The sequence below is a fragment of the Parasteatoda tepidariorum genome, chromosome 8 (assembly GCF_982258835.1).
Source record: "Parasteatoda tepidariorum strain Cologne lab strain chromosome 8, Ptep-v5.0, whole genome shotgun sequence".
In the NCBI taxonomy this organism is placed as follows: domain Eukaryota; kingdom Metazoa; phylum Arthropoda; class Arachnida; order Araneae; family Theridiidae; genus Parasteatoda; species Parasteatoda tepidariorum.
Genome location: NC_141762.1, coordinates 30,189,796 through 30,201,044, shown reverse-complemented (window position 1 = coordinate 30,201,044; position 11,249 = coordinate 30,189,796). Strand labels below are relative to the sequence as shown.

The 11,249-nt window shown below is 28.3% G+C and overlaps 1 long non-coding RNA gene across 3 annotated transcripts in view; it reads right to left on the bottom strand.

Annotated features, from left to right (window-relative positions):
- Positions 1-11,249, bottom strand: part of LOC107447262 (uncharacterized) — a 164,917-nt gene that overhangs the window by 3,819 nt on the left and 149,849 nt on the right. For 2 of the 3 annotated variants that reach the window (XR_002376563.4, XR_015428691.1), the window contains one exon: positions 3,034-3,127. This is a non-coding gene — a long non-coding RNA (uncharacterized LOC107447262). The remainder of the gene's footprint in view (positions 1-3,033; positions 3,128-11,249) is intronic. The other variant, XR_002376562.4, reaches the window with a different exon arrangement.

The following is an 11,249-nucleotide window of genomic DNA, read 5'->3' as shown; positions in this document are numbered from 1 at the left end:
ACACTGTACATGACTTGTGGGGATGTTATTTCATGCTTATTGTTCTGATGTAACACTACCTAATATATTATAACAGAAAAAAGAATTGACTGATTAATTTAAGTATTGACTTTTTTACAATAACAAAAAAGTCAATACATTAAATGTAAAAAAAATTAACTAATTCTTGTTTAGTAACTATAAGAATTTTTTTACATTTATTTATATATTTTATAAAAGCATGAATACAACAAAAATACCTTATGAATATACTCTAGAGAAGTCAAATATTGGGAAAATAACTTAAACTTAAGCACTAAATTATCCATTTTGTAATCCATTATTTGAAGCTTAGAGTACACAAAAATTTGCGCTGAGCTGACTAAAGATAAGATAAATGAAAAAGTTGAGCTATCCAAATATTCAACATGAAACAAAGAATAAAAAATCTTTTTTTCTTCCAGTTTCAGTGCTTTTCACATGTAATATTTATTCACATTGAATCTGAGTTCAGATCAATGTGTTTGAGATATGTATAAATATTCAAAAATAAGAACAGTCAACAATAAAGAACATTTTTTAGTCTCATTGTTTTTTACTCTAATCTTTCTATTCTTACAACATAATGAAACACTTGTAATATAATTTTGTCAGTATTTTATAATAAATCAAAGACCCAATTCAACCAAAAAATTTAATTTTTATATATTTTTTTTGTATCTTGTATTAAACAGATAAAAACACTTGACTTTATAGAAAGTACTAATAGTTTTTAAATTTAAAAATGTCTTTTTAGATTTAAAAACTATTTTATAAAATTTTATTGGCCAACTTTTTTCCCTGCCATGTTATAAAGTCCAGAATTTTGCCTTGTGAGTCTTAGTATTAATAAATATGTATCATATTTATAAGAAATGCCTGTAGTCTCAGCATGTACATGATATGAACTTTGTAGATATGTTTGTACTTAAAATCTAGTAAATAATATTTAGCATCACTATAAATAATACTGGATATTGTTGTTTGCATCAGAGAATATTAATACAAGTATTACTACAAATATTTTTTTAATAATAAACATTCTTAAAAGAATATATCGATTTTTTTTCTTCTGCTTTTGTTGTAGCTATAATTCTTGTACTTAAATACAGTTATTTGCATTGTTAATATATGTATTTTCATTCAAGTATTTTTTATTACAATTAAATTTCTTCAACACTGTTTCTAGTGAAGCCTATTAAAATATGTATTTGTGTCTTATAGCACAATAAAAACTTAAATATTTGTTTATTTTCTGTGTCATTAAAAACAAGGGCATTCAAAATTTCAACAAATTAAATTTGTATAGAAACCTTGAGCCTGTATGAATTAGTTAGGAAAAATATGAAAATTGTTAAAAATAATTGAAAAAATTGTAGCCCATGGCTGCCATGCCGCAAATTATAGTTACACAAGATTATTTTAAATTTCCCCCTGGGTTTCAAACAGCACAATAAAGTAGAGTAACTCTTGTTCCGAATAACGAAGCATGTACTCTATGTGTAAATCCTTGCTCACATGACATACAAGAGTTGGACAAAATAATGGAAACTATTTTATACTAACTCATTTTTTCACATTTCTTAAGAACTACTTAGGGAATTATATTGAAACTTTAGAAGCATTTAAGTCATGCAAAACAAAAACCCCTACGATATTAATCATTACTTGATTGAAATATTGTAAGGTGAGTAGCATATAGATGTTAAAAAGTTATCATTATTCATTTTCTGTAATCAGTGGCGGATCCAGCGGGGGGGGGGGGTGTCATAGGGGTCATGACCCCCCCCCCCCAAATTGGAAAAAAATAATTTTTTTTTAAATAGTTTACAAAAGAAGTAAGATATTTTAAAAATTATTTAAGGGGAAATATACACCTGGGTAGGTCGGAAAAATCGATTTTTTTCCATCTAATTATGTTTTTCACTGTTTCAAGAATCATAATCCAAAAGATTTCCGAAATTCGTCACAGTTTCATTGTAAACATTAATAATGTTGAAGCGCTCCCAGCTCGCTTCAACAGGTTTAACCAAAGATTGATTAAATGGACTATGGACTCGCATTATTAAACATTCATCGAGAAATTGATTTGGATGTTGAAAAAATCATTGACATATTTGCCAACGTTTCTAAAAAACGCATTACAATTAATATTGAAAGATTTTGAATTACAGTACAGAACCCGTTATCCGGAAATCAGAAAACCAAAAAACCGGAACAAAATTCGATAAATTTTCCCGCCATTTTTAAAAAAAAAAATTTTTTTCCCTCAAAAGATATCAGGATTTTTTTTCTTTTTTGAAAGATGTTTACCTTACCATCATTTTGGAAATAATCATTAGTATATTACTTCATTGTTTTTTCTTCTTTTTAAGATTATTTCCAAATATTATTTTTTAGTTGAGTTTGACAATAAAAAAACAGCTTTTTGTAGCGATTCAGAAAACCGGAAAAATCAGTTATCCGGAATAGCGATGGTCCCGATCGTTCTGGATAATCGGTTCCCTACTGTATTTATGTATTGTTCATTATGAAAAAAATAAATGAGAAGACTAGTATTAAAAACCCCAGTTTTTTTTATTTTTCAAAAAAAAAATATAATTTTTTTTTTTTTTTTTTTTTTTTTTTTAAAATAAAAAAATTTATTGTGGGGCGATCTGAGTTTATGACCCCCCCCCAGGAAAAATTTCTGGATCCGCCCCCGTTTGTAATATATATATATATATATATATATATATATATATATAGATAGATAGATAGATAGATAGATAAAAGAGATAACCGATAACCTCCTCGAACATGCTTTAAAACTACGCCATTGGTAGGGGTTATGAACACTCCCCTCTCACTGCCAAGATTAATATTTCTTTTGATATAATTATTACAATGCTTCATAAATTAGCTACTTAAAAGTGCTTTCAAGACAGGTTCTTACCTTTTAGTTAACTCTAGAAAGGTTAACCTATGTGGGAAAATAAATTACAATGGTATAAGTAATTAGAAAGATAAACGTACCATCACAAGCCCAGTAAAGACAGAAAACGTGTTATCAGTAGCAGTTGCAGATATGAGAATTTCCAACTTCCTGCAGAATTTCGGACTTTCTAAACTTAGGAAAAGAAAATGTTATTTTATGTCTATGGTTAAATATCTATTATATATATGTATATTTTAATCTTTCTACATTATTTTGTTTATATATATATATATATAATAATAATAATAATAATAACAATAACAGGGCTACCTCCCTGTTATCATAGGTGTATTCATCTTTAGAAATGCAGTCAAAAGCCATAATAAGTTATCAAAAGGTTTATTAAAAGTTATGCTGGTGGTTATAACAGTTCACATCTCCACTCCACAAGGGAGAGGGTGTGGACAAGACTGCGGATGGTTCCGGCAGATGTTTATTGGAACACGTATATCAGCAAGAGACATGCGAAAACCTTCGGTCCCGCATTAAATACTACAGAGATTGGTGTAATTAGGTTCCAGTCGTACATACCTTTGTAACTCTACGCATTATGGAAAATCATTTAATGCTTCCTAATATGGAAGTGAAAGAGGAACAAGATTCTAAAAATAACTCCTCCTTTGAAATATAAATCTAATTATTATTCAATGGTATGTTTTCTGCCTTGAATTCCCAAAATAGAATATCTCTACGCTTACTCTTTAACAAAGACATTTCATGAAAACGAAAGAGTTTTAATGTTTTATTAATACAAAAGTATTTATAATTTTTGCATTATATATATATATATATATATATATATATATATATATATATATATATATATATATATATATATATATATATATATATATATATATATATATATATATATATATATATATATATATATATATATATATATATATAAATTGTAAAGTATTCAAATTAAAGAGTAAAAACAATATATTTCTGGAGGAAAGAGGAAGTGTAAAACCATTCTCTGCGTAAATTGAGACAGTTTACGTAAATTGAGACAATTACTGAACTTATTTAAAATATCTTTATTTGTTGAATTTTAAAAGTTAGCAATAATAAAATAGATACAGATTTAGTAAGCGTACGTGACTTTACGCTTAATGTTTCCAGTTAATATAAAGACAGTAATTAATAATAATTTAATAAATTAAATAAAACCAGAATATGAACAAATGAATAAAATTACTATGGATAATTCTCGATTCGAATAATTTTTACCTTTTTTTCTCGTAGCATCGAAGGTTTTTGTATGAGCCTCATTTTAATTCTTTTCTTCTAAGTTTTATTTAATACCTCAATTTTTATTCGATATTTGTTTTACATTTCATTTTGACTACGTTAAAGGCTCCGTCCGCTGCTATTTATTTCTCCCCATTCTTAAGATCTTTAAAAAAATTTTTTAATCCAAATGAATTCGAAATTTAAATGAAATAAAACGTATTGTTCATAATTTAACTTGAGTTTTCTAATTAAAATAAGAAAAAATAAATTTGAGTAAATATGTGGAATGGCCAAGCTAAATTTACCGAATTGTAAAAATGTTTGGGAGATCGCAGTGACCTCTCCATCCCGACGTCCCTAACGACGATCTAAAAATATAAAATAAGAAAAAAATTTAAAAATTTACTTCGTTTTTTGAGAATTTTTTTTAAACGAAATCTTACTACACCAACGCTAAACTTTCAGTTAAATTATTTAACAGTTAATATGTATATTATATATTCATAGTTTTTTAGTTATTTTTTTAGTTTAGTTATTTAGTTATAATTTTCGGTTAACTTTTAAAAATATTTTTTTCCGCTGATAGTCATTAAATATCTATGGATCTTTTACTGTCCCAATTTATCAATTTAAATTTTAACTTCCCAGATTTTAAGTTTTGATAAAAATGAAATTTATCATATTGTTTTATCTAGGGTTATAGGGTTGTTTTACCTAGGGTTAGGGTTCCCAAACCTTTCCAAATTGTAGTATCTTTATGATATTTGTAATTGTCTCACGGAACACCTGCTATAAAATATTTTTTCTTGGTATCATATTAATTTTATGGATATAATGTATATTTTATGTTAATAAGACAATGAAATAGAATGTATAAAAACAAGTGGTGTGAATTAGAGATGACACGCGCTCGCTTACTGAAAAAAAAAAAAAAAAAGAAAGGTCACGAGCTCAGACTCAATGATAAAATTTTCATAATTTTTTTAATTTTATACAAACGTTTGGTACAGTTATTAAGCATAAAAAATTTAAAATTTATAAAGGTACGAAAATTGCGGCGATCTGCTATTTCTGTTTGGTGCTTTTGCTTTGTGGGTCTAACACAAATTGTCAAATGACTTTTATTTGGTTTACAATTTTGATTTTATCTTTTTATTTTTGTTTTTGTCATCTTGGTGTTACAGTCAGTCCTATACCCCTCTCGGGCTCTAAGTATATCTCTGAATTTCGGACTCTAAAAGGTTCAGACCTCCAAAAGCAAGCTCAAGCTTATCTTCAGTGCGATTGGAAATATTGTTTATGCAACTCACACATAAAATCCGTTCAAATGTTTGAATGAAAAATTTATAAGGCAATATTAATAAAATGTATGACGTTAAAAATATTTCTAATGTCAGAAAAAAATTGCAACAAAAGAAAAGTTATCCTCCACGATCGAAAATATTGTGAATTCGTTTAATGCGATAAGGGACGTAGCAATAACGTAATAATGATCTTTGCATAACTTTTCAAATACAATATAACTACTCGCATTTCTTTTTCGATATTTAATTTCAAGAGACTCTTTAGAATAGCAATAACTGAATCAAAATGGTAAAAATAGCAAAAGATTTTTTTTTTAAATTCAAAGCAGGATACTATAATCTTACAAATATACCAATCTCTGCGAGATCAATGCGAGAAAATTGGGTTTTTAAGCTGTCATCGCTAGATAGCTCAATTAAATTTTCTTCATTTATAAATTACTATAAAAAATAATATTCGACTTACGATGGGCACATTGAGGAGCATTTTAACTACGATGGATATACATTTAACATGCCCCCACTTTAGAGACGTTGCCATGCGTTCTATTTGCCATGTGTTTGAAGCAAATTGAGTGGCAGGTTTTTTTCACCTTGCAATATCCATTTTAATTATATTCTTTTCGGTCAGTGGGTTTTAGTCTCCTAGATTTTAATATTTCTTCTTTTTTTAATTGGCAACATTGTTTTTTTCACCCATCTGTTTTTCCATATTTCAGTCTTGATGAAAAGCGATTTGCTCGTTTAAAACATTCTTAAAATTTTATAAAGTGATAAAAGACTTCTTAGTCAAAAATTTTTTTTATTAATTAAATAATGAGTGTAATATTTTGGGTTAAAAATTATGATTGAGTAAATACAATATTTAAAATCACAAGTAATAAAACTTATTAAAACCTATACGCGTATATAGTACATATTCATCAGTAGGATAAAATAGTTGGGATGGCAAAAATAAAGATAATACAAATCGCATCCACCCAATCAGAAAATTGCAGTTTTTTACATCTTGGTTTTTGGAGCTCAGAATAGGGAGTTTTTTTCTTATGATTACCGATAGCATTTTTTTATAAAATGTCTAAACGTATTTATTACTTTTATGACCATTGCGTTAAATATGATCCGTTTAATTCTGTTTCGTTCTACTTTTTTTTGAAAATTAGCTTTCAACTTTAAAATTTTTTGACAAAGCACAAATTCAAAGTTATCTTTATCTCACTAACAAAATAGGCTTATTCGAGATGCGTGAAACAAACTTGATTAAAGATGAGTTGTTTGTTGTGAACAAAAAGAGTCACACGTAAGTATCTGTAGTAACTGGAAAAAAATTGTATATTTTTCCTCAATTTCTGTTATATTTTTTTTGTAATTCGTCAGTTTTGAAAACACAAATATTCAAAATTCGGTCATTCATTTGTGCTAATCACGTTCTGTGACGGTATTACGGTAGGAACCCGAAGTCAAGCTTTTACCGCTAAAACCTATCTTTTACCAAAGTGGCTTGATAAAGGTGTGAAATACACTTTAACATGATTCCATTTCGGTCTTTAACCAAACCTTGCAGTAAAACGTAAGAGTTAACAAGCCACTTTGGTTAGTTCTATGTTTTACCGGTAAAACCTAGGGTTTATCAGACTTCGGGCTTTTATAGTTGTTAAGGTAAAAACCCCAAGTCTTGTAGATCCTAGGTTTAATCTTTAAAACCTAGCTTTTTCCTAAGTGCCTTGACAAAAGTTTGTATTATGCTTTAATATGAATTTACTTAGTCCTTTTACCAATCCTTTGCGGTAAGACCTTAGGAGTTACCAATCCTTTTTGGTTACCCGGAAAACCTAGGAAACCAGACTTCGGGTTTTTACAGTAACAACGCAATCTCTCGAACTAGTAGGGTGTGGCAAATTTTAAAATATAATTTTTCAATATTAGCTAAGAAATTGATTAATTAGTTTTAAATATTTGTGTTAAAAAAGAAAGAAATGAAATTTTTTAACTAGTTCGTCTTTTAAAAAAGTTGATAATTAACATTCTAATTTCGTCTTTAAGTAACCGTATTTTTACTCTGAAGTTCTGAATTCGCATTCACAGGTGTATTTGTTTCAAAGTATCTATTTACCTTACCAGCTTTTACTAGATAAGATCTTTGGCGCCTTTTTTTAGGAAAAATAAGACAACACAGTAAAGAAACAGATAAGAAAAATAAATAACGAATACAAAACTCTAAAAATTGTTACATGTTAAAGGAAATGAAAGATAATATAAGGACGTAATAATAAAGAAAATTGAAAAAGAAGAAATAATTTTTTCGTGCAAAATTTAGAGCTGTAAAATGAAATTTTTTTATTCTTCTAACAAGGAAAGTACATGAGGCATCACTCGCCAAATGGATTGATTTTATTTTTTTACCGATTGTTTTTTTTCCCGTAAATAATAAATAAAACTTTTTTGTGTTATTGTTAAGGAACTATTATGTTATAAAATTATCAAAAACTACATCTTTTAATTCGATGCCAAGTTTTATTCGTCCCTTTAATGAAAAGCACTGTTAGCTGTATTACTTATCTCGCCAATCGGAAGCTTGATTTGCGTCTTAAAAGACTAAAACTGAAAGATAAAATTTAAAAATTAGGATAAAATTCTATTGTTTTGATTTGTAAATTTTAAAGCCCTTACTTTACTCGGAATTTTAAAATTATTTTTTTAAATTGCAATTTTATTGATGAATTAGAACCTAAAGAGAAATCGTTAATATTTCGAGAGTGATTCTTATTACCGTTATCCAGGATTGTCATAAACTGTAACAACTTTCCTCTCCTGCAAACGTGACAACATTTATAAGGCGGATCTTTTGGTGCAAATATGCAATTTTTTAGAATTTATTTTAGTTGCCTGATTTAACATTCAATAATTTATATCTCTACAACAGAAGCTAATAAGCAAAATATTTTCAATACATTATTGCCTAACCGAAAACATATACAATGTACATTGTATGTACACAGCGGAAATAAAGGTAAGATCGGGTACCTCGATTGTGTCCAAATTACTTTTGTTTTCAGGTGTACACGTAGTGTTTCTACCACTACAAAAATATAATTCCAATTCCCTAGTATATAAGACATGTTAACTCGATTCCATGTTGAGGTACCTTTCCATAGATGAAGTTTGACATGATTGATAACAACTCACCGCCACATTGGTGACCCGGACGTGATGTGGATAAGCCTACTTTGACAGAAGCGCCCACTGCGATTTGAACACGCCTACTTCCAAGGCCGTAGCCAGGATTTTTTTTCTGGGGGGGGTGATATGGTAAGAAGCAAGGACTGTTTCAGACATGCAAAGGAGGGGGAAAACATTGTAATAAATATTCTTTATTCTGTTGTTTGCAAAAGTTAAACTAGTAATTAAAAATATTACATAATAATTAGTTTTCAATTAATATTACATAATAATTATAATCAATTTGTAAACAAAGTTTACAAAGACATGCGACGGGGATTTGAAGAAAATTTTTCGATTACTTTTTTAGGACAAACCGGAATATTCCGAAATATGCTTAATAAAGTTAGTTAATAAAAGGTTTGATTCGACAGTTTTTGTTTTTCTTTTTACTGAGAGGCTCAAAGAAGGACTAAAGAGTTTGAATCCCATAATTTCGGGGGGGGGGATTTGTCCCGACGGTCCCCCCCCTAGCTACGGGCCTGCCTACTTCGCTGGATGGTCCACACTGAACAGTTGACTTGCTACTTGTGACTGCGACATTGTCCTCCTCACGCTGTTGCTTCTCAGTCTCGATGTGTCACAACGAGGGCCTGTTTTCACTCGACTGCTAATGGCAACACAGGAGCAACCACGACCCTGATCTTAATACAGCTCTCACGATCAGCAAAAGTTCGGTGATCTTAATACAGCTCTTCCGGCTTCTCACAAAAACAGCAATGAATCAACTAGTGGCATCCGTTCATCGAATTCCATTTTAGATATAATTCTGGTGGAGGAATACTGAAATTACTTTTCTTGACAAGAAGGACCTAACATATTGGAGTGTTAATGATTAATTCATGGCCTTAGTATAGATAAGTTCGTTAGATCTCTAACGCTTTGTTTTTAAACTAGCCTTCTCTATTGGTTGCCAAAATTACAAAAATCCAGCAAAAATTACAAATGTCCAGCTTATTATACGTTTACTAAAGATTCATACACTGACAAAAAATAGGGACTTAGTCTAACAGTAGCACTGTTCCGTTACATTTCGAGAACCGCTTCCCTCAGGGTTAAGACCGGGTACTACACGTCCCCCTCTTCAACCTTGATAAGTTTTTATGCTGAACCCACAAAAGTAAGATTCTGTAACTTTGAATAAGCATTAATTACAGATTTTGTAACTTAATTAATAATTTTGTAACTAAATTCAACAATTAGTTAAAATATTTGGAAAAATCCGATAGTTGGAATGAAAGTTATTTAATGTGTTTTTTCTTTTGGGACTCCCTGTTCCCTACATCGGAATTTTGAAAAACGTCTAACGACAATGGAGTTTGAGATGGCTAAAATGCGAATTTTAAAGGAGTGCTCGCTATTGCTTTCAACTTGTCAAAATGTTGGATTTTTCTTTAAAATAATAGCAAAATCTATTGAAAAACGTATTGAAAGTAATCAGATCATGTGTAGAATTATCAACTTTCATGCATTTTTTTTTCAGATCAATTTTTATAAACCTTTTGTCATGGTGATCATTTTAACCTGTTTTTATTTTAAATTTTTTAAATAATGATGTTTTATTACGTAAAAAAAAGTTATTGTCAAGATAAAAATATTCTATTTTAAACTTAATTCTCCATTTTTTTAAACTTTGAAATATTCAAAAAATAAAATTTAAAAGAAAAAAAAAAGTTTCTGAAAATAAAGTCATTATTTTCTGTAAAAAAGGAGTAAAAGATTTTAGCGTTGTCTGGATAGAAATACATAACTTCTGTAGGAAAAAAAACGTTATATTTTCGTGGTTTGACGTCTTGATGAAACAAAGGCAAAATAAAATCATTTAAGTCATAAAAAATAGTTAAAATTTGTGACTAATTACTGAAAATTTCAAAATGATTGGTTTTATAATTATGTCCTATTAAATATTTTAGCACATTTATTTATTTCCAAAATATTATTCTTCATTATTCATTATTATTGATTCATTATTATTATTGATATTATTATTATTATTGATAACAGAATTTTGTTTATCGTTCCAAAATAATTGTAAAATATTCATTTACTCTCAAAAGAACAGAAAAAAAAAATTAAAGCTCATGCATATTTATAATTATAATACATATTTATAATTATAATATTTAAAATTATAATATTTATAATTATAATATTTATAATTATCATGCATACATATTATTTATTTTCATTTAAAAATGGCACATTTTATTTTTAAGAATGTGACATATTTAAGTAATTTAATAACACTCGCATGGATCAAAATAAATAAGTAAATCGGAATTTATTTAAAACTTCCAAAGCAAAATCAGCGAATTTATCAATTGAAAATATTTTACAGTAAGGAAACTTTTCTTTACCGCACTGTTTAATTACTTTAAAACATAGAAAGTGCGATATTTTTTTAATTTAATAATGAATCTTTATAAAACTGCGATCAGGAATTCAAGCATTCCGTCAATTATAAAATGAGAGTTTTTTTCTTTTATTGGCAA